At 46.6% G+C, this 21794-nt stretch overlaps 1 protein-coding gene across 1 annotated transcript in view; it reads left to right on the plus strand.

The window, feature by feature from the left end:
* The first annotated feature begins 358 nt into the window (after positions 1–358).
* The window catches only part of LOC309333247 (serine/threonine-protein kinase Nek6-like), a 41221-nt gene continuing 19785 nt past the window's right edge, over positions 359–21794 (plus strand). Inside the window, exon 1 of the mRNA XM_081846668.1 lies at positions 359–458. The gene's annotated coding sequence lies outside the window, so the exon portion shown is untranslated. The remainder of the gene's footprint in view (positions 459–21794) is intronic.

The raw sequence follows: 21794 nt of genomic DNA on the forward strand, positions 1-21794 counted from the left end.
TCTTTTCGTACTAGATTCTGGCTCCTGTAATGTCAAGACTAGGTCATCTGCAAAAGCTTTAAGTTTGTACTGTTTCGCTCCGACCGCTTTTGCAGTGTTTTAAGCCAGACTCAATTTTCATTTGTTTGTTGTGGGAAAATATGTTTATCCTTCCCCACAAACTTCCTTTCTCCTGATGTGTAAAATAGACTGGGAAAGCATCAATACTATGGCTTAGGAAATTCAGTTTTCAAAGTTCTGTATATGCATACCTAGTCACTCATCCTTGGGGAGGAGGTTGTGGGCCGTGATGGAGCCCAAAAAAGCCCTCTTGGTTTGACTTACAGTACTTTCTCTCTTCTGTCTTCCAGACATAAAGCCAGCCAATGTGTTCATAACAGCCTCTGGAGTTGTGAAACTTGGAGATCTTGGACTGGGCCGCTTCTTTAGCTCTAAAACTACTGCCGCACATTCCTTAGGTTAACATCCCTCATGAAATTGTGCCTGAGTGACAGTTACCCAATTCACCTGACTCAGTCAGAAATTTCTTGGTCACATGGTAGTTGCTTTTTTTTACCTATTAGTGATGAAATTATATATTTTATGATCACCAGCTAAGATGTGCAATATGCTATTCTGCAACATTGCCCCTGTCAGCCAATATTTATTACCTTCTACTTTGAGTGCCTTGCTTTTTGTTTTGTTGGAGAACTGAAACACCATTTAGAAGGTAAATGCATAATTTGCTATGAAGGCTCAAAAAGGAAAAAGATCTCTTCTTATTCCTGAATTGTGGAATGGTTGCTGGTGTAATTGCTATTGTTCTTCACAAAGGAATTCTGAAATCACAGGCGGACCTCTGACTATCTGGTGTGATGCAAGTAATATAGCAGCCACCTTCAGACACACCATGGAAAGGACTATTTACTGTGGCCAAGCAGTAGGTTAGATCCTAACAACTTTCTGTGGCCTCTGATGGCTCTTCCTTTGTTTACATGACATTCTTCTACAGTTTAAGATCAAATGGTTAAAGGAGCCTGAGCAAGTCTTCTGCATGCGCTAGGCCTGCTTATAGACTATAAGGAAAAACAGGTTGTGACTCTTCTTTCAGATAGTGGCGAGGGGATGCAACTCAGAAATTGGACTGCTTCGTATAAAGTTTTTTGTGCATTATTCATAAAGCCACAGATACCTACTTGGTTCATACTGTATAACTTTAGAAGACTTAATTTATTGGCTATCAAGGATTTGCTGTTTTCAGTTACCTGCTTCCACTTATCCTGTGGGAAAATGCTCTCTGAATGATCCCATCCTTGTGTCACTTGCTCCCAGTGCAAACTCACCTGGCATAAAAGGGTATTAGGCAGTACCACAACTTGACAGGTGTACTCCTGGCTCTGGCAGCACAGACGCCCCCATGTCAGAAATGGAAGCCATAATTAGAGCAAGGAACAGAATGAACGTCAAATGAATTACCCAGCAGCAGATCATATTTGTCAGGAAGGATTGCATACATAAAAATTAAGTGACAGTACATGTTGAGTCCTTAATGCTAGTAAACCCCAAACCTTATTCAAACATGGGAAGGAAACTTATCGGTCTCACTGGAAAAAATGTGACATTGGCTCATTGCAAGCAGTTAGAAAACCCTTAGTAAAGTCTAGGCAGTGTTCTACAGATGCTCCCCCTTTGACCATCTGCCTTTTGCTGTTGGAAGGTGAGACGCTCTCCTTCATATGTCAGGATTGCCCAGTTCAGCTGTAGTTCAGTGGAATGCACTTAACAGTTTGCTGGGAGATACTTGACTTGCAAATTCTTGCAGGAAATAATTGTGGGATATGGGGACCATGTAATACAGTGACCAGCTATAGAAGCTTTCCAAACTAAGGATTTCATACATTTGGTTGCCTACTCTTCTCACAGCCTGTGTTTATTCTGTACCAGGAACATTTAATTACTATACATTCAGACTTGCACAGGGGGGCACCTGGATTTTCATGGGATGCTGTTGGAATAGCTTACGAGTAACTATGTTAACATTGCAACCCAGTGTTGAAATATACAATGAATTGTCACTTTTATGAAATTACTATGTGAGGCACAGTCCACAGCTGCATTTTTTAAAGAGTCTTTTTTCAATAATGGCATTCTTTCTTTGTTTTGAGGAAACCTGATTTATGGCCTTATTTCCCAAATGGCAGAAACTGTTCTCATGCCACAGATACCTTACAGGGTTTGGTCTTGTGTATTTACTCTCTTAGAGGACAACTTTTGTATTGGTAGTGTAGAAAACTGCAGAGCTGTGGGATTGGGAAAATGATGTGTGGTAAAGAGAGTCTTGGTAACACAACATAGACTAAGGGCCTCCCTAGTCCAGCATTTTGCTCTCCTGGCAGTCAACCAGATGTCCATAGGAAGCCTGCAAGCAGGATCTAATGGTCGTAGCACACGCCCATTCGTGTTCCCCAGCAGCTGGTATTCAGACTGTCTGATACTGGAAGTAATATGCAGCCATTGATAGCCGATGGGCAGCAGATTCAAGATGGAATCTGTATTTCCAAATGGAAATGTAAAGAGGCGGAAGGGACATTCTTTCACCTCTGGTGGACTTGCCCGAAAGTGAAGGCCTTTTGGGAGATGATTCATAATGAACTAAAAAAGGTACTTAGATTTACCTTACCTAAGAAACCGGAGGCCTTTCTTCTGGGCATTGTGGACCAGAGAGTACTTAAGAAAGATAGAATTTTTTTTATGGGAGGGAGTTCCCAAGATGGCGATGAGGTAAGACGCGTTTGCCGGAGCTCATCTTGAATCCTCCTTAAATTTGTGTTGAGGCTCCCAGCCTTTCAAGTTCTTGCTGAAGATAGTACCAGGGTGTTGGAGTCCAAGCTAGGAGTTCACATTGCCGATAACTGTGAAGCCTGCATCATAAATCAGCTTTAATGAGCAGATAATTGTATTCTCCGGCAGCCTTGGAAGCAGCCTTCGACTCACTGGTTGCCCGCCAGCTCACACTCAGCTGTATTGCTATTTTTATTACTTTTTATTACCTTTTAACCATTGCTATTTTAAACGACCCATTTTAAACGACTCATTTTAAACAACTCATAACGATGGGTCAAGGCAAACGCCTAAGAGACTGTGACGAGGCTTTGCCCTCCCCAAGAGCCAAACAATCAAAAACCGACCCCCCCGTGTCTGGCAAATGGAGTGACCCCACAGAACACTGCTATAGGGTGAAAACCCAGAACCGTTTCTACCCTCTAATGTCCCCAGAAACAATGTCAACACCAGAGGAATTATTTTCACCTCAGATTAAAACTGCAAACGGCAAGCTTGGAGGAGGAAGGAGTGTCCCTCTGAAGGTGGTACAGGACACCGGAACTGAGGACTGCGCAAGACAAGAACAACATGAACATCTCCATCTTGTGGTCAGAACCCTTAATTGCATATTCAAGAAGATTGATGTGCAATCCTCCCAGCTATGTAACCTCGAACAGAAAACCCTAACCTCTGGTTAAAGCCTAAGCCATCTTCTTCTTTTTTTATGTATGCTACCACAGCAGCAAGGATCCTGATTGCTAAGCATTGGAAGACACAAGATTTACCCACGCTGGAGGAATGGCAGGCGCAGTTGATGGACTATATGGAACTGGCCGAAATGACTGGCAGAATCCGAGACTTGGGAGAAGAAACAATTGAGGAAGACTGGGAAAAATTTAAAGACTATTTGAAAAAACATTATAAGTTGTATGAATGTTAAAAAATGCACTTTTTAGGAAACTCTAGCTTCAGCAATTGTAAATTAATGAAATGGAAATTAAGGTACAAGAAGTCAGAGGTGGAATAATGAAATAACTTTATTATGTTTAAGCTAAAACGTATAAGATTTGGGTTACAACACTTTGGAAACTAGGTAACATGATAAAATGAAAGATACAATGGGTTTTGAAATGAGTTAACAAGTTGCTGATGTTTTGTATCACAGAGAACGCAGGGTTAGGAAGATGCGGGGAAGTCCATTAGATTTGCTGAAAAAAAGGATCATGGAAATTTGCAACTTCTCTATTTTATTCTTTATATCTGTCTTTTATTCTTTTTTTCTGTATTTCATAAACTTAATAAAAATATTATATATAAAAAAAACAAGATGGAATCTGTACAGTATTATTAACCAGTGGGCGGGGCTGGACAGCATCATCACAGACTGCTTGTGGACTTCCTAGAAGCACCTGGCTAGTCAGTGCTGGAAGCAAGACCCTGGATTGGGCACACCCACATTGATCTGATCCAGACTTATGCCCCATAGGTTTTGTTTCTATTTCTGTCCAAAGAGAACATCAAGGTGTAAACATCCTGTTGCTCCTCATGCCAGACCAGCTTTGTACTGTGGACGGGGCCCTGGCTAGAACAGGAAGACTGAAGGGGCCTCTTTGTCGGTGCATCAGCCCACATGTGTGAATGGCGGTTCTGTGTCGTGAAGCCACCCTTGTGCCATTAGCGTTTGGGCCGAGGGCAGGAGGAACCAAGGCTTTTCCGCCCTGTATTTAGGAACACAGGAAGCAGTCTTATGCCAAGTCAGGTGATTGTTCCATCTAGCGCAGTCTTGTCTTTGCTAACTGGCAACCGTTCTCCAGCGCTGCAGGCAGGAGTCTTTTTCAGCCTGACCTGAAGGGGCTGGTAATTGTACCTAGGATTTCCTGCTTGCAAGGTGGGTGCTCAGCCACTGAGCTGAACTCCTGGCTTCCAATGAGCAAAATACCTTTTGAATAGTCTTGACAGAGAATTCACTATGCTTGTTCTGTTCAAGTCAGTCATGTCGCAGGAGTAAGATGTAATATCTTTTTAAAGCAAAAATAAATATTAATGGTTTAATAATAATAATAATAATTTTTATTTATTTACTAGAATAGATGAATTGTAAAATATTAATTTACTAAAATATTTTTACACAGTCTTTTTTGTAGACAAATTTAAAAGTACCAGATGATTTACAGTAGGGAGGTAAAAAAATTGAAGATTTTCTTTTTGCAACATACGCCCCAAGAAACTTATTTTTTCAATTTATACCTGAAGTAAACTGAGTGTTGCTGAAGAAGCAGCGCTCCTCGTAAGAAGCAGGCCATGTGTCTTATGTGCTTGGAGAAGAATGTTCAGGCTTAAATGACCCTGAATGTAGCTCTCTAGCTTTGGAGTTATATCATAACTGAACCAAGATGCAAGTGATACTCTAAAACTCAGTATTCCTAAAAAAAAATGTTATTTTGAATAGCTGGAGCTTTGCAGCAGTTAGGCATCTTCTGAAGGGAGCATTCTTTGCCTTTTTCATAGGTCATGAACATGCTTCAAAACTTGCAGGGTTTGTCTTGAAAGAAGCAGAGCATCTCTGGAACGCACTGCTGCCTTAAGCGGCGTTGCCCCTTCAAGGCCCTCTTGTATCTTGGTTTGAAACTGGGGAAGATCAGAATTTAGGGCTGCCTTAGGGTGGTGATTCCTGGGGAGAAACTACATTTTTTTGCATGGTGAGGGTAGATAACCATTGATTTAAATAATAATTATTATTATTATTATTATTTCATTAATGTTTTAGTTATATATGTTTTTAAAGCATGGTTTTCAAACATAATTTAATGCAAATATATAATTGAATTGAATTAAAATTGAATTTATTATTTATTTACAACTGTTTTTCTTGAGAAAGAAAAAGCCATTTTGGCTTGATACTATTAGAGGCTGAGGACTAGCGACATCCACTCATTCCCTGCATGATCTTTCACTCCATTTTTATGTCTAGTAACTATCTGATCTCTGCAATTGGCTCACAGTCAATAGTCTAATTATTTTTTTTAAAAAAAGTTTCTATAGTTTTCGCAACAAATTAGCATGCATTTCTAATCAGGAAGTTTTTGTCTAATTAATAAACGGGATTTTAGAATTCTAAATCAGCATTTTTGTGATCTAAATTGCCTTGAATTAAACTATCCCGGGCAGGATATATAGTAATAGTATATAGTATAGTAATCATTTTTACTGTGTGGGAAAATGAAGACTCATCTCCTGCTCCTCAGCCTGCTTATATATTTGGAGCTAATGCTGTGGTTTAAACAATCAGCAGGAGTAGGGAAAAGCACTTCTAAATTTTGAGTGTATCCCTTCAAAGGAAGCAAACATCAAATTGATGTTCTTTTTACAGAAGTCATTTGGAGCTACATCTCTTGGTGCATGTTTCATGTCTGGACCTCTGTGTCAGCATTTAGTTCCTGACTATGTGGATAGGTGTGTTTGAAAATGAAGTTGCATAGTGTAAGTAGTAGCTCCCCTTTTTGTGCAAACTGTGAAGTAGGCCAGCCATACTGTTCCCATCTTGCAACAGGAAGCCTGAGACCATCTTACTGGCCCCAGTGAGTCCATAGCAGAGAGGTGTGTATTGAACCCAAGTCTCTTGTCTGGTTATCCACATGGCTGCCTATCATTTGTATTGCCCATTAAAGTACATAAAGCATAAATATGGCTCTCCAGCCCTAGACATTTTATTTATTAAATCTATGAACCCTTTTTGCCCAAATTGGGCCTTCACAATAGCTTATGAATAGCTATGGAAGAAATTGAAAATGCATGGGCTAATTATCTAAAAACTAAATTAGCTATGTGTATGGCAGATCTTTCGTGTGGCCGAATGGATTGTAAATCTTTACTTATTTTTGTTGTGGCATGTGGAGTGTGCCAGTGGAACAGAAATACACCAGACAGTTCCAGGTAGAGTCAGTTCCTTTACTGACAGTATAGTGCAGATCCACAGCTTGCCTGGAGACACCTAGTTTGGTTGTCCTAGGGGATTTTAACATCCATGCCGACACGACCTTACAAGGGGCCACTCGGGACTTCGTGGAAAGCATGGCCTCCATGGGGCTGTCCCTGAATAAGTTTGGCCCAACTCATAGTCACGGACATGCCTTAGACCTGGTGTTCACCTCTAGTGATGTGGGTGATCTGACATTAACTAAAAGTGAAACAAAAGAAGTGCCATGGTCAGATCACTTCCTGCTGCAACTGGACTTCTCCGCGACCCTTCCCCTCTGCAGGGAGGTGGGACCAATTCGGATGGTCCGCCCCCACCACTTAATGGATCCAAATGGTTTCCAGAGAGTGGTAGGGGATGCTTTATCCCATGTTGATGGCCTTTCAGCTGATTCCTTGGTGGCCCGCTGGAATGCAGAGTTAACCAGGGCCATCGACTGTTTGGCTCTGAAGCGCCCTCTCCGATTGCATGGAGCCCGGACAGCCCCGTGGTTTTCTTTGGAGCTGAGGGTGAGGAAACAATCGCTGAGACGGCTAGAGCGTCGGTGGCAGAAAACTCATTCCAAATCTGATCGGACACAGGTTAGAGCTCAACGTCGAGCCTACCAAGTGGCAATAGCGACGGCGAAGAAGACTTTCTTCACCGCCTCTATTGCATCTGCAGAAAATAGTAGCAGGAGACTCTTTCAGGTGGTCCGCAATTTAATGGAACCACCTTTACCACCGGGGCCTTGTAAAGACCCCAAGATCTCCTGCAACGATTTTGCAAATTTTTTTGCAGATAAAATCACTCATATTCGGAAGGAGCTAGACACCACCGTGGGAGCAGGGCTGGGGCGGGAGAGTGCTAGAGCCCTGTCTGGTCAAGTTGCATGGAATCAATTTCATTTTTTTTTTTTAAATGATATTTATTCAAATTGTAAAGGTTACAAAGAGAAACAAAAAAGAAAGAAAACAATACATAAAAACAAGTCACATCAAAGAAAAAAGAAAAAAGAAAAACAGATAAAAAAGGGAAAAAAATACATACAATCAAAAAAGAACAAATCAAACCTTTACATAACTTTCTTTCTTTAGCTTATTTCCTTGACCTCCTCACACCTCCCCTCTATGTATTCTAGTTCAGTTAAATATTTCAGCAAAACCTTCATCCTTGTTTTTATCCTAATAATTTATCTTAATATACTGTAATTTTACATTCTCTTCTTTCACCAATTAACCATCCATTTTTACTTTATTTAATCTTATTTCTCATTAAAACTAATATATTTGAACTTGATCTCTTAAGACATTTCCCCTAGGGTCATAAAAATTTCATTCCACGATTTTTCCATCTCTCATTAAATTATTTTTTTTTAAAAAAATCTCCATATATACACTTCAAATTCCCAATTTTCTTCCACTGTCTCCCCTCCCCGGTCTCGGCCCCTGCCGCCAGTTCCATCAACCTCCAACAGTCCATCAACCTGGAGATCTTATATCCGAGGCTCTTAACTCTTCTTGACGTCCCTTCTGCCGATCTTCTTGATAATCTTTGATGCTAAAAAGCAGATCTCGGGGGAGCTCCAACCCAACGATACTTAGATTCCTTCTTAACAAGTCCGCCAGATTTCCATAGTTGAGGCTAGGGCCCACAAAATATTCCAAATCTTGTTTCACAATTCCTCCAAGTCCAAAGGCCCCAAAAGCTCCAAGCTCCTCCTGGCCCAAATCCATATCCCAAAAGTCGATTGATCCCTGCATAAGGGGATCTCTCCCACTTTCCTTTTCCAAACCACCTTTTCCTTTTCCTTCTCCTACAGATTCTCCCCCCACTTCCAGGGGGGATTAAATAATTTCAATCGGTGGAGTTTTGGTCCTTTACATAAGACTTTCCAAGACCTTAGTTAGCAACTACTTTGCTTCAGTCTATTTACAGAAAGGGAAGGTGGACTTCCTGTTTGAGCCTTCCCCGTTCGGTGCCAAATTAACTTATTTAAAGGTCCAATTTTCTGTTTTACTCACGGGTTGTTGTTTAAAGTCCAATTGTCCACAGGAAAAAAGTCAGCGCTCTCCGACAGCAGCAATGCGGCTTCACTCCGTGAAAGAAGCGATCGATTCAAAGCACTGCGCCGCTCACCCCACGTCGCTCCGGATTCCCGTTGCCGGGTCTCCCCGCGAGTAGGTGCCAGCCGAATCCCAAGTTCACAGGCTTCTTCCGTCTGTGATTTCTGGGGGTCTCCGCCTTCGCCGTGGCGGTCAGACCCTATTTCTCACGGAGTGGGTTCCTCCCGATCGGAGGAGCTCCGCCATTGCCGGAGGCGCTAACCCGGAAGTCTCGCATGGAATCAATTTCAATCCGTTACCCCTGAGGATGTGGACTGGCTGCTTGGACGCGTGGAACCAACCACCTGTCTCCTTGATCCTTGCCCATCCTGGCTAATAAAAGCAAGCCGGGAAGGGCTGGGCGATGGGCTCTGCGGGGTGGTGAATGCTTCCCTCTGTGAGGGAACATTCCCAGATCCGCTGAAAGAGGCGGTCATTAAACCGCTTCTTAAAAAACCATCTTTAGACCCGGCCAGTATGGCCAACTATCGCCCAGTCTCAAATCTTCCATTCCTGGGCAAGGTGATTGAGCGAGTGGTTGCTGAACAACTCCAGGCACGCTTGGAGGATGCGGACCATTTGGATCCCTTCCAATCGGGATTCAGGCCTCATCATGGGACTGAAACTGCCTTGGTTGATGATCTCCGGCGAGCTAGGGACAAAGGTGAGAGCTGTTTCGTAGTTCTGCTGGATCTCTCAGCAACGAGGATGGGATCGATGGACATCAGAGCACAGCCAGATGCAGCTACCCTCTGAGCAGAGCTGAATCACTGAGCGAAATCACTGAACAGAACCAATTCAGAGCTGACTGTTCTGGCTAGAGCACGGTGTTCCATCCATCGCCCTTCTCGCCGGCATCGGAATCATGGCTTCACTTGTGCCTCTACCCCTTTTTGCGCCAGCCTCTGAATCATGGGACTCCTACCTCACTCGGTTCGACTGCTACCTCCAAGCCAACGAGCTGACAGAAGTATCAAAGGAGCGGAAGCGGGGCCTATTCCTCAGCCTCTGTGGGCCTGAGGTGTTTGAGACGGCCCGAGCATTGGTTGTGCCTGAAGCAGTCCAGGCAACACCATGGGACACGATCCAAGAGAAGCTCCGCAACCACTACGCACCAAAGCCATCCAAGATTGCTGCCCGCCATGCGTTTTACCACCGGAACCAGGCAGAGGGGGAGTCAATCAACAACTACACCACCGCCCTGCGACAGGCTGCAATGCACTGCGAGTTCCGAGACTTAGACGATGCCCTGATGGATCGAATCGTCTGCGGGGTCCGGGACATCGTCTCCTCGCCAAGCCAGACCTCACGCTACAGAAAGCCATTGAGGAGGCTGTGGCCTCGGAAGCTGCTGAACCCTCCGCCCAGGAGATCCGCAAGGCCAGCAGCCCGCGTCTTGCTAGGGAGACAGTTCCAGTGCATCACGAAGAGGCCAGCAGTGATGAGGCATCCTCCAGTGAAGACGATGATGTGCACCAGACAAAGCGGGAGCGCAGGAAGTTCCAACATGCGCCGGCTGTGGAGGCAACCATTCCCGTGCCAAGTGTCGATTCAGAGACGCCATCTGTCGGACGTGTACCAGAAGGGGTCACATCGCTAAGGTCTGCCGATCGGCTCCGTCTGACACCCCCCCTTCACAGACTCGCAAGTCCAAGTCTTCACTCCAGTCTGCCAAGGAAAGCTGTTTCACTCTCACCAACTGCCGCTGCCCGTCTGGAATGACGATTGGCCAAACCAACTCGCCTACGCGACGCAAGCTGAACGTCACGGTGCTCATTGAAGGAGCTCTATGTGACATGGAGATCGACACCGGGTCTGCCCTGTCCATCGTGTCTTGGAGCACCATCAAAAGACTGGTACCCAGAGTGTCCAAAAGGCAACTCGACTCTCACCACGTACACCTGAGACTACCAGGGAAACGACATTCCCGTGGTAGGCGTTGGCCGGTTCCGGATCACCTTCAAGTATTTTTCGGGCCTGCTCCGACTGATGGTGGTCGAAGGTCAGCGGCCAAGCCTCCTAGGGCTAGACTGGTTTGATGCCCTCGGCCTGGAAGTCACCGGCATCAACTGCATCTCTAACGCAGAGACTGAGAGTCTGGTCAAAGACTTTGCCGAGGTTTTTGACGGCAGTTTAGGGCAATATACAGGTACGCCCATCTCCTTTAGCCTTGATCCACAAGTCGCCCCCATCAAGCTAAAGCCACGCCGGGTTCCCTTTGCTCTCAAGGCTAAGGTGGACGAACAACTGGACAAGCTGATCGCCCAAGGAGTTTTGGAGCCGGTTGACCACGCCAAGTGGGAAACCCCCATCGTCATGCCTGTCAAGCCAGACGGGTCGGTGAGAATCTGCGCTGACTACAAGTGCATAATCAACAAGGCACTTCAGCAACACGCTTATCCGGTTCCTGTTGTCCAACACCTGCTGCATTCCCTGGGTGAGGGTAAGGTCTTCGCTAAGCTGGACCTTGCCCAAGCCTATCAACAACTGCCCGTTGATGATGCCACTGCTGAAGCCCAGACGATCATCACCCACCGAGGGGCATTCCGTTGCCGCCAGTTGCAGTTCGGGGTGAGTGTGGCTCCTGGCATCTTCCAAAGCCTTATGGAGCGTCTCCTGCAAGGGCTTCCAGGCGTGGTAGCATATTTTGATGACGTCTTGGTGTCCGCAGACTCACACCAGCAGCTGTTCGAGCGCCTCCGTGCCGTGATGACCAGGTTCCAGGAGGCCGGGCTCAAGGTAAAGAGGGAGAAGTGCCAGATCGCTGTTCCACAGGTGGAGTTCCCGGGCTATCTTATCGACGCCTCCGGCCTTCACCCGACCACATCCAAAATCCGCGCTATCCAGCAGGCCCCCATCCCAAAGAACAAGACAGAGTTGCAGGCGTTCCTGGGGCTGCTGAACTTTTATAACATGTTCCTGCCCCACAAAGCCACGGTGGCTGAGCCTCTTCACCGACTCCTCAGCACAAAGACGCCTTGGTCCTGGGGTCATCGGGAGACAGCGGCCTTCAACGCGGTCAAGGCTCTCCTTTCATCGGACAGTGTGCTGGTACAGTACAGTGAAGCCAGGCCGCTGGTCCTTGCCTGCGACGCCTCACCTTTTGGCATCGGCGCTGTCCTTAGTCACCGTTTTCCAGACGGAAGAGAAGCACCGCTCGCCTACTTTTCCAGGACGCTATCTCTGACTGAACGGAATTACAGCCAGCTCGACAAGGAGGCACTGGCGCTTGTGGCTGGAGTGAAGAGGTTGCATGAATACCTCTATCGCAGGACTTTTGACCTCATCACTGACCACAAGCCGCTCCTGGGCCTCCTCGCCGGTGATCGTCCAACTCTTCTCACCGTGCATGCTGTGATGGACTGTTTTCCTGGCTGCCTACCACACCGGCTCGTCCATCACCCGGGGAAATCGATGGGCCATGCCAACGCCCTCAGCCGTTGCCCTCTTCCAGCGTTTGTGGAAGACCCGGCTCCTGCTTCATCGCTCCTCCTGATTGAGGATCTTCCGGCAGCGCCTGTATCGACTGCCACTGTGGCCTCCGCATCTGCCCAGGATCGCTCCATCAGCTGTGTGCTCAACTGGGTGTGGAGGGGGTGGCCACAAGGGCCGTTTGCATCGGAGTTCCAACCGTTCGCAACCAGACAACATGAACTCTCAGCTCATCGCGGCTGTCCGCTGTGGGGAGACCGCATCGTGATTCCCCAAAGACTCTGTCAACGCGTCCTGGAGGCTCTGCACGTTGGCCACCCGGGAATTGTCAAAATGAAGGCGTTGGCTCGGTGTTACGTCTGGTGGCCTAACATGGACGATGCCATCACTGCCTGGGTGTCCGCCTGTCAAGCGTGCCAAGAATCGAGGCCTGCGCCACCGGCAGCTAAGGAACACACCTGGGAGACGCCAAAGACACCCTGGTCGAGGGTGCACATCGATCTGGCCGGCCCCTTTCACGGCCAGACCTTTATGGTAGTGGTGGACGCCTATTCCAAATGGCTGGAGGTGGCCCTGATGCCCTCCACCACTACCGAGGCCGTCATCCGGGTGCTGCAAGGCCTGTTTGCGACACATGGGTGTCCTGATGTCCTTGTCTCCGACAACGGACCGCAGTTCACATCAGGCACTTTTGAGTGGTATCTTTTGGAACTGGGCATCCGCCATGCCCTAACGGCACCATTTCATCCATCCAGCAATGGGCAAGCGGAGAGAATGGTGCGCTCAGCAAAAGAGGCACTGGCGCGCCTGGACCGGGGAGACTGGCACGAGCGAGTCACCGAATACTTGTTCGCGCAACACATCACCCCTCATGCAGCCACAGGGCGGAGTCCTGCTGAACTGCTTATGGGCCGCCGCCTCAAGTCACCACTCAACCGGCTGCACCCGGACTTTGCCGTGGCCGAACCCCCAGGCTGTGCCAACGCGCCACGGTCATTTGTTCCAGGAAACCAGGTCTTTGCCCAGAACTATGTGGGGGACCAATCAATCAATCAATCAATCAAACCTTTATTGCATTAGCATACAGCCATAGCAGGATAAAACAAAAAATGCTAGAGACAAACAACCAAACAAAGTTCAAAGCGATATTGCTGGGGTTATGACATTTAAATTACCCTAAGACAATAATGTAAAGATTTAGTTGCCAGCGCCGGGAATCTAGAATGCGAATGTATATAAAGCATATAATGGCCCCAAAATAGGCTCGGGACATTAGGTTAAAAAGGTAATAAAAGAATTAGGACAGGTCCAGGTCTAGGACACACTACCCCGTCAGAGTAGCCCTGAGTTTCAAGGCCTGCACTATAAAGATTGCCACCCCACGTGTAACTTGGGGATTTGCGTCCACAAGAAGCGATTTCAAACAGTCTTCCTTAGATGTGATGGTGGACGGGATCAAGAGGAGGAGCTTAGTTCTTATTAGCTCATAAATAGGGCAGTAGAAAAAGAAATGTATGAAGTCCTCTACTTCATTCATTGTGCATGGACATAGACGCTGAGTAATAGGGGTCTTAGAGTAAATCCCCTGCAGGAAGGCCGTGGGTATAGAATGGAAACGGGCCATGGTAAACGCTCTTCTCAAATTGGGCTCCGTCAGGTCTATCAAGTAGTTGGCAAGTGATCTTACCACTTTCACTTTAGGGAGCCACATGGAGAGGCGAGCTGTGGTGGACTGTGCCCGGTCCATGGCCTCGTCTCTAGTAAGAATCCAGGCCCGGATTTTATGTTGATCCCAAACTGACAGCGTGTCCAGATCTGGGAGGGAGTAGCGTGCAGTAATAGTCTCCATGGCCTTGGACCATTTATTGCTGTGAGAACAAGTTAAAAAGGCTTGCCTGGCTAAAAGGGAACCTGGGGCTTTGATTAATTTACAATAAAAACTAATAATTCTAATGTGGGCTCTCGCAACAATGGAGGGGAGGCCCAGTTCTGTTCTTAACTGTGCAGCAACCGAGCCCTTGGGGAGACCCAGTACCTTTCGTGCAAAGGAGTTTTGTAGACTCTCGAGCCGTTGTAGTGTTTTTAAATTCCACCCCCAGATTTCAACCCCATACAGTAGCATCGGGAGGACTTTGCTGATAAATGCTTTTCTGATTGGTGGAACCAACTGGCTGCCTTTTGCATAGAAGAATTTCTCCAAAGCTTTGATGGTTCTACGGGCAGCCAGGATGGACATATTTAGGTGAGCTGACCAGCTAAGCCCATGCTGAAAAGTGATACCCAAATACTTGAATGCTGAACAATATTCAATAGAGTGGCCCTCAAAATTCCAGAATGGCTTCCGAGTTTTCGTGCCAAAAGTAAGAATTTTGGTTTTGGCAAAATTGATTTTGAGGGAGTTGGTATCACAATATGTCATGAGCCCTCTGAGCATGTTGTTTAAGCCCTGCTTGGTTAAAGACAGTATCACCATGTCGTCCGCGTAGAGTAATATGGGGATCTTGAGCTGTTGTAAAGAGGGGGCAGATTGGTTTAGGGCCTTCATGGTTGTAACGATGTCATTGATGTAGAAATTAAATAGAAAAGGGGCCAAGAGGCAGCCCTGTTTGACCCCTTTATTCAGAGGGAAAGAATCAGAAAGGGCTCCCAGAGGGCCAAATTTTACTCTGGCCGATATATCATTGTGAATTTCCATAAGAAGGTGGAGGAGTCGCTTATCTATGTTGGTGTAACTAAGCTTCTGCCATAGCCTATCTCTAGGGATGGAGTCGAAAGCGGAGGTCAGGTCTAAAAAAGCCGTGTGTAGTTTGCAGTTGAACCTGTTTAGGTATTTATCAATGAGGGTAAATAGAACAAGACATTGGCCAGATGTACTATGACCTTTACGGAAGCCAGCCTGTTCCGGGTGGAATAGCTTTGTTTCTTCTGCCCACTCGATTAATTTCTCTAGCAAGAATCTAGAATAAACCTTGTATGAAATATCCAGCAGGCTGATAGGTCGATAGTTACGCGGATCTTGTGGGTCCCCTTTTTTATGTATTGGGATGACTATGCTCTGTTTCCAGTTAGATGGGATCTTAAGAGTAGCATTAATAGTGGTAAAGAGAGATGCTAAAATAGGGGCCCACCACGTCTGGTTCGATAAAAATACCTCCGGTGGTATCATATCCTCCCCCGGGGATTTATCCCCTGAAAGCATGCTGATTAGTTGTAAACATCTCTCTGGGGAAACTGGTTCCCAGGTGGGCAAGGCAGATGCTGGTAGAATAGAGACTACGTTTACTTCGGGATCTGGGGTGGAATACAGCTGAGCAAAGTGAGAGTGCCAACTGGCTGCTGTGATGTTATTAACGATGAATGAGTGGGGTCTTAAACCTGCATTAATTAAGTTCCAGAATTTCTTGTCGTCACGGGTTTTAATGGCCACTGACAGCGCCGTCCAGCGTTCTTTCGCAAAGAGCAATTTCTTATGTTGAAGCAGCTTCTTGTAGTATGAACGGAATTGGGCTACCTCCCTGATTTTGCTCTGGGTGCTGTCTGATTTCAAATCAGACTGAAGAGATCTAAGCCAACTTCTGCACTGTTTGCATTCTTGGTCGAACCAAGTTTGATTCTTCCAGGTTGGAATCGCATGGGGAGGTTTCGTAAGAGAAGGGAGCAAGTAGGCTAGAATTTGCTGAAAAGTTGAGAAATGATTCACATTCATTGTTAACAGCTGAGCTTTCAAGGCTAGGATCTCAGGGGAATTTAGGAGGACTTTTATGTCTTGCTCCAGATAGGTATCCCATTTCTTACGTCCGGGGGCTTAGATCAGTGGGTCCTGAAGGTGGAGTGAGCTGGGAAGCCCCAGCTGTGTGTGGAGGAAGGAGATGGCGATTGGGAGGTGGTCACTTTCGGTTCTATTAATTACAGTCCTGTTATCTGCGGAGCTCCGAAGCCTGCTTGCTAAGCCGTCGCCATCTTGGACCACTCCGAAACCAGGTCTTTGCCCGGAACTTTGTGGGGGACATTCCTTGGGTGCCAGCCACAGTAGTGGGAGTCACTGGACCTCGCTCGTACCAGGTGGCACTCGAAGACGGACGCTTGTGGCGCCGGCACATAGACCAGCTTAGGCGCAGGGTTGGGGACTTGGACACTACCATGGTGCCCCCAACTGCGCTCGTGGCTCCGGAAGAGACACTTACAGATGGCGAGGCTCCACCTACACCTCCCTCGCAAACTGCCAGCGTGGAGCCGAACCAAGCCACTTCAGAGGGTCTGCCAGACTTACCACAGGCTCAGACCACTCCACTTGCGGAGGCTCCACCCACAGCAGTGGATCCAGGGGATTTGGTTTCAATGCCACCTAGGGTCGCACCACAGCCTCAGCAAGAATTGTGTGGCCCCCCCGGACTTGGCTACCAGTCCCCAGCGGTCTGACAGAGTTTCCAAGCACCCAACTTATTTAAAGGACTATGTTGTTGGACATGTATCACTGTTGGTCTAAGTATGTGAAATGTAACCGATATGCTTTTGTGCCTAATTGAACCATTACGTGTAGTGCTGTATATAAGGAAACCATTACGATTGTAACTAACGCCTTATCTCGGTAGGGAGGGGTGTTATGTACTGAAGTTCTCACCCTGGGCCAGCAGGGGGATACTGTAGATATTTATGCAAATGAAGGATCGAAAAGTGACGTTCAGTGATTGGATAGTTTTGTATGCAAATGAAGGATCAAAAAGTGACGTTCAGTGATTGGATAGTTTTAGAAAATGGCAACAGTTGCATTGTTCTGGAGCTCTATATAAGCAGGCTGACTGAGCTCCTCAGCCTAGTTCTGTTCTGACATCTGAACAAAGAAGAGCTGTTTAAAGAATCGCTGTGTCGTCTGACATGTTCGCCCACAACTTAACACTCCTGGGCCGTGTTCAGAAAGTGGGGGGGGGATGAGTGTTCAGACCCCTGGACCCTCACTTGTGGGGTGCCTCAGGGTTCTGTCCTCTCCCCCATGCTTTTTAACATCTATATGAAGCCGCTGGGAGAGATCATCAGGGGGTTTGGACTGGGTGTCCATCAATATGCAGATGATACCCAGCTCTACCTCTCTTTCAAATCAGAACCAGTGAAGGCGGTGAAGGTCCTGTGTGAGTGCCTGGAGGAGGTTGGAGGATGGATGGCGGCTAATGGATTGAGGTTGAATCCTGACAAGACAGAAGTACTGTTTTGGGGGGACAGGGGGCGGGCTGGTGTGGAGGACTCCTTGGTCCTGAATGGGGTAACTGTGCCCCTGAAGGACCAGGTGTGCAGCCTGGGAGTCATTTTGGACTCACAGCTGTCCATGGAGGCGCAGGTCAATTCTGTATCCAGGGCAGCTGTCTACCAACTCCACCTGGTACACAGGCTGAGACCCTACCTGCCCGCGGACTGTCTCGCCAGAGTGGTGCATGCTCTAGTTATCTCCCGCTTGGACTACTGCAATGCGCTCTACGTGGGGCTACCTTTGAAGGTGACCCGGAAGCTTGACTACCCTACGTTCTCCTACAAATGGACCTTGAGCTTGTTTGGAGGTTCTAGCAGGGGAGCGCAGCTATCGTATACCCTTGACCGAAGAACGGTACACTCCTTCTATCTGGGATGGTCGTCCTCTTCCACCGAGCGCGCAGCTTCGGGAGGGACGCACATGGAGCGGTGAGGGAGGAAGGGGACACCCGCCTAGCCAGCCAGATCAGCCGAATCAACCCTGGCGATCAATGGGGTGACAGATGTCGCAGCCAGATCGCCCTCACATCCAAGCAGGATTTACATCTGGACGTTCCACCATTGATCACTGCTTAGTGTTAGATTATTTTGTTTATAAGTATGTGAAACATTGGAAAAAGTCATTGTATGCGGCCTTTGTGGACCTAAAGGCAGCATTTGATTCTGTATCCAGGGGTAGGCTCTGGGCCAAATTGGCCAATATGGGTATTAACAGAAGGTTATTACTTCTGATGATCAAGCTTCATGAGAACAATACCCTCCAGATAAGAGTCGCACAGGACGGCAGACTCTCTAGAGAAATCCCAGTCCATAGAGGAGTCAGACAAGGATGTCTATTAGCCCCATTTTTATTTAACATCTATGTTAACTCCCTGGTCACATGTTGCCGTGAAATCGAAACCCATCCCCCCGTGTTCTCTAACGGCAGAAAAGTACCAGTTTTAATGTATGCGGATGATGCTGTTCTTCTCTCTCAAACCAAAGAGGGTCTGAAACGTGCCTTAGGAAAATTTAGTGACCAATGTAACACTGAGCTGTTAACAATTAACTTTGCCAAAACCAAAATTGTACATTTTAACCGCTCCTTCAGGAAAGATAATTGGAGCGTAAAGGGAAACGCCATTGAACAGACTAAGATCTTCCAATACCTAGGCATTACTTTCTCTTATAATGCCAAATTGTCAACACACCTGACCACATCAGCTATATCAGCAGGAAGAAGTGCAAATGCCATCCTTAGATTATTCAGAAGGAAAGGAGCTGGCTTCCTCCCGATGGCCCTTAAAGTTTTCCAGGCAAAATCGTTAGCCCAACTCCTGTATGGCTCTCAAATTAGCCCTTCTACCAACCTTAAGACCCTTGAAACAGTACAATCAAAATTCTTAAGATCATTATTTGCTACCCCAAAGTGTACACCTAATGCAGTCTTAAGGCAAGAGGCAGGACTGCCCAGAGTGGAATTAAAAGTCTGGGAGCAAGCAATATCCCTCTGGTTGAAAATCCATTACAACCCTAAGGGACTGTTACCTTACTTCCTGGCTGCAGTTCCCTATCCTCCTTGGCTTATGCAAATAACTAACAAGATCAAACAAATTGGCCTAAACCCTGAAAATCTTCTTATTGGAACTCTGAACAAGGCTAAAGTAATTATCACTCAGAGACTCTACGATGTCGAATTACAACAAGAAGACGCCCTACTCCCGGAGACGTATAGATCTTTAAAAGCTTGGTCTAATTTTTCAGCTGCCCCTTACTTAACTAACATCACTAACGAAGCTTATAGATGGGCTTTCTCCAGAGCCCGCTTTGAGACAATGCCCTCAGCAGTGCTGTACGGCAAATTTACGTGGGTACCAATGCATGCGCGTCTCTGCCCCTGTATGTCTAATAAGGTAGAATCTGTCACTCACATCCTTCTATTTTGCGAATTCTATAGTGAAGAACGAGCTCAACTTATTTTGCCGCTTTTATCAAAATTTATACCCCTTCAACATTATTTGGAATCCTCCCCCGAAATTCTACGAAAATACCTTCTGGAAGATTCCTCAAGCTCAATATCATATGAGGTGGCCAAATTTTGCACTTTAGCAATCAGGAAGCGTAAATCTCTTTTGTTGAACGGCACACTGCAAAGCTCCCTTGTGTAATATTTTTTTTTCTTCTTTCTTTTCTTCTTGATGCTGTTGTTGATTTCCTTTTGTATGATCTTGTGGTGTTCTGTGTCACTGGCTTTTGCCGCAATAAAACTTGACTTGACTTGACTTGAAGGTGACCCGGAAACTACAACTAATCCAGAATGCGGCAGCTAGACTGGTGACTGGGGGCAGCCGCCAAGACCACATAACACCGGTCTTGAAAGACCTACATTGGCTCCCAGTACGTTTCCGAGCACAATTCAAAGTGATGGTGTTGACCTTTAAAGCCCTAAATGGCCTCGGTCCTGTACACCTGAAGGAGCGTCTCCACCCCCATCATTCTGCCCGGACGCTGAGATCCAGCGCTGAGGGCCTTCTGGCGGTTCCCTCATTGTGAGAAGCAAAGCTACAGGGAACCAGGCAGAGGGCCTTCTAGGGAGTGGCGCCCGCCCTGTGGAATGCCCTCCCACCAGATGTCAAAGCGATAAACAACTACCTGACATTCAGAAGACATCTTAAGGCAGCCCTGTTCAGGGAAGTTTTTAATGTGTGATTTTACTGTATTTTGGGTTTCTGTGGAAGCCGCCAGATGGGCAGGGTTTTTGTTGTTGTTTAGTCGTTTAGTCGTGTCCGACTCTTCACGACCCCATGGGGGTTGGCTCCAAAATACTAAGCATTAACTGTGTATGTAGCACTTTTTCTTATTGTGCTGATCTTACAGTCATCCTCTTATTCATATCCACAAAAATTCTTAAGAGGCTGAGAATGATCTGCTTAACACCACCCACAGGCAGTGAAGAAGACCCTTGATTCTTGGCCTCCTCGATGGAGGTTTACAGCTCTATCCATAAAACCTACTACTCACTTTCCTGTCCCCTCCTATTTTCAAGCCCTACTAGGTACAATTTTCTGTACTGAAATTAAAGCAGCCTTGGCCCAGCAGGACTCTCACATTCATGGGAGTGCTTAATTTTGAAGGAGAGGATGGAGATGGGCCCACTGAACACCAGATTTTGTTATCCAGAAGACGCACATTCTATAACCCTTTCCTGCGGTATCCTTAGTGAAGTAGCTCTGCATACGCTCAAAGGCACTGAGCCCTGAGTGAACCTGTGCACAACAGTGAGAGTGAGAAAATGTGTGTGAGGAAACACACACACCTACCCAAACCTTGGGGAGTCCAGAGCACTCTGGGGGCAAAGGCAGAGCCTCTGGCATTCATGAAATCAGAACACAAGTCTTGGGTCACCACAGAGTCCTTTTGCAGCAGATCATGAGGAGACTTGAAAAGTTGCTGCTTTGCATTCTGCAGTTGTGCAATCCTTTGTTCAATATAAAATTGTCATTCCAAATAATGCCTGAAAACGACATTCAATCAAAGCAGAACGACAGTGTTTATGTTACGGGTGAGTGTGCCATATTCCTAATTTGATTTCTGCACATTAAATTGTACTATTACAGGAAGTAGGTCTGTGGAACAGCCTGTTTGTCACCCTGGCCTGCTAAGGCTACCCTGGGCATTTGCCTATCGTGGTGGTGGTGGTGGTGCTGTCAGCAAAGAAATGAACAGGCAGATCTCTGAGCTTCAAAAGAAGGAGAAGGGAAAATGTATTATTTTTTAAATAAATGCCAAGATAAAAGACTGACAAGCCCAATTGTCTTCCTGGCCTGTCCAGCATTAAGTGGGGATCTCTTGTAATGAGCATCTTCCAGGAAAGTGCACAAGACTTCCGATTTAATCAGCCAGGACTCAGCAACGCATCACATCAGCCAATTTGACAAGAGGAGGCTAATCAGAGGCTATTAACCAGAAAGTTTCCATGGCAGAGAAGACAAGAATCCTGGGGGTGGAAGAACAGCCTATGGAACAAGAAGGCTTGGGATGAAGACCTGGGAGCCAGATTTCTGTCAGATTTCATGTATGGGTTCTTTTGAGGGACAGGTGGCTACTCTGGGCTGGGCTGCTGAAAGCACCTTTTATGGGTTATGTCATGTATGCAGGGCTGGTGTGCAATCAGAGCTTTACCATCAATCCTCCCAGGCTGAGAGGGGAAACTTCACAGGAGCATAAGAAGCCCCCGCTGCTGCATGCTCTGGGCATGGCTGGACTCTAGGGACATAGGC

This window comes from Podarcis erhardii, assembly GCF_964252035.2.
Source record: "Podarcis erhardii genome assembly, chromosome: W".
In the NCBI taxonomy this organism is placed as follows: domain Eukaryota; kingdom Metazoa; phylum Chordata; class Lepidosauria; order Squamata; family Lacertidae; genus Podarcis; species Podarcis erhardii.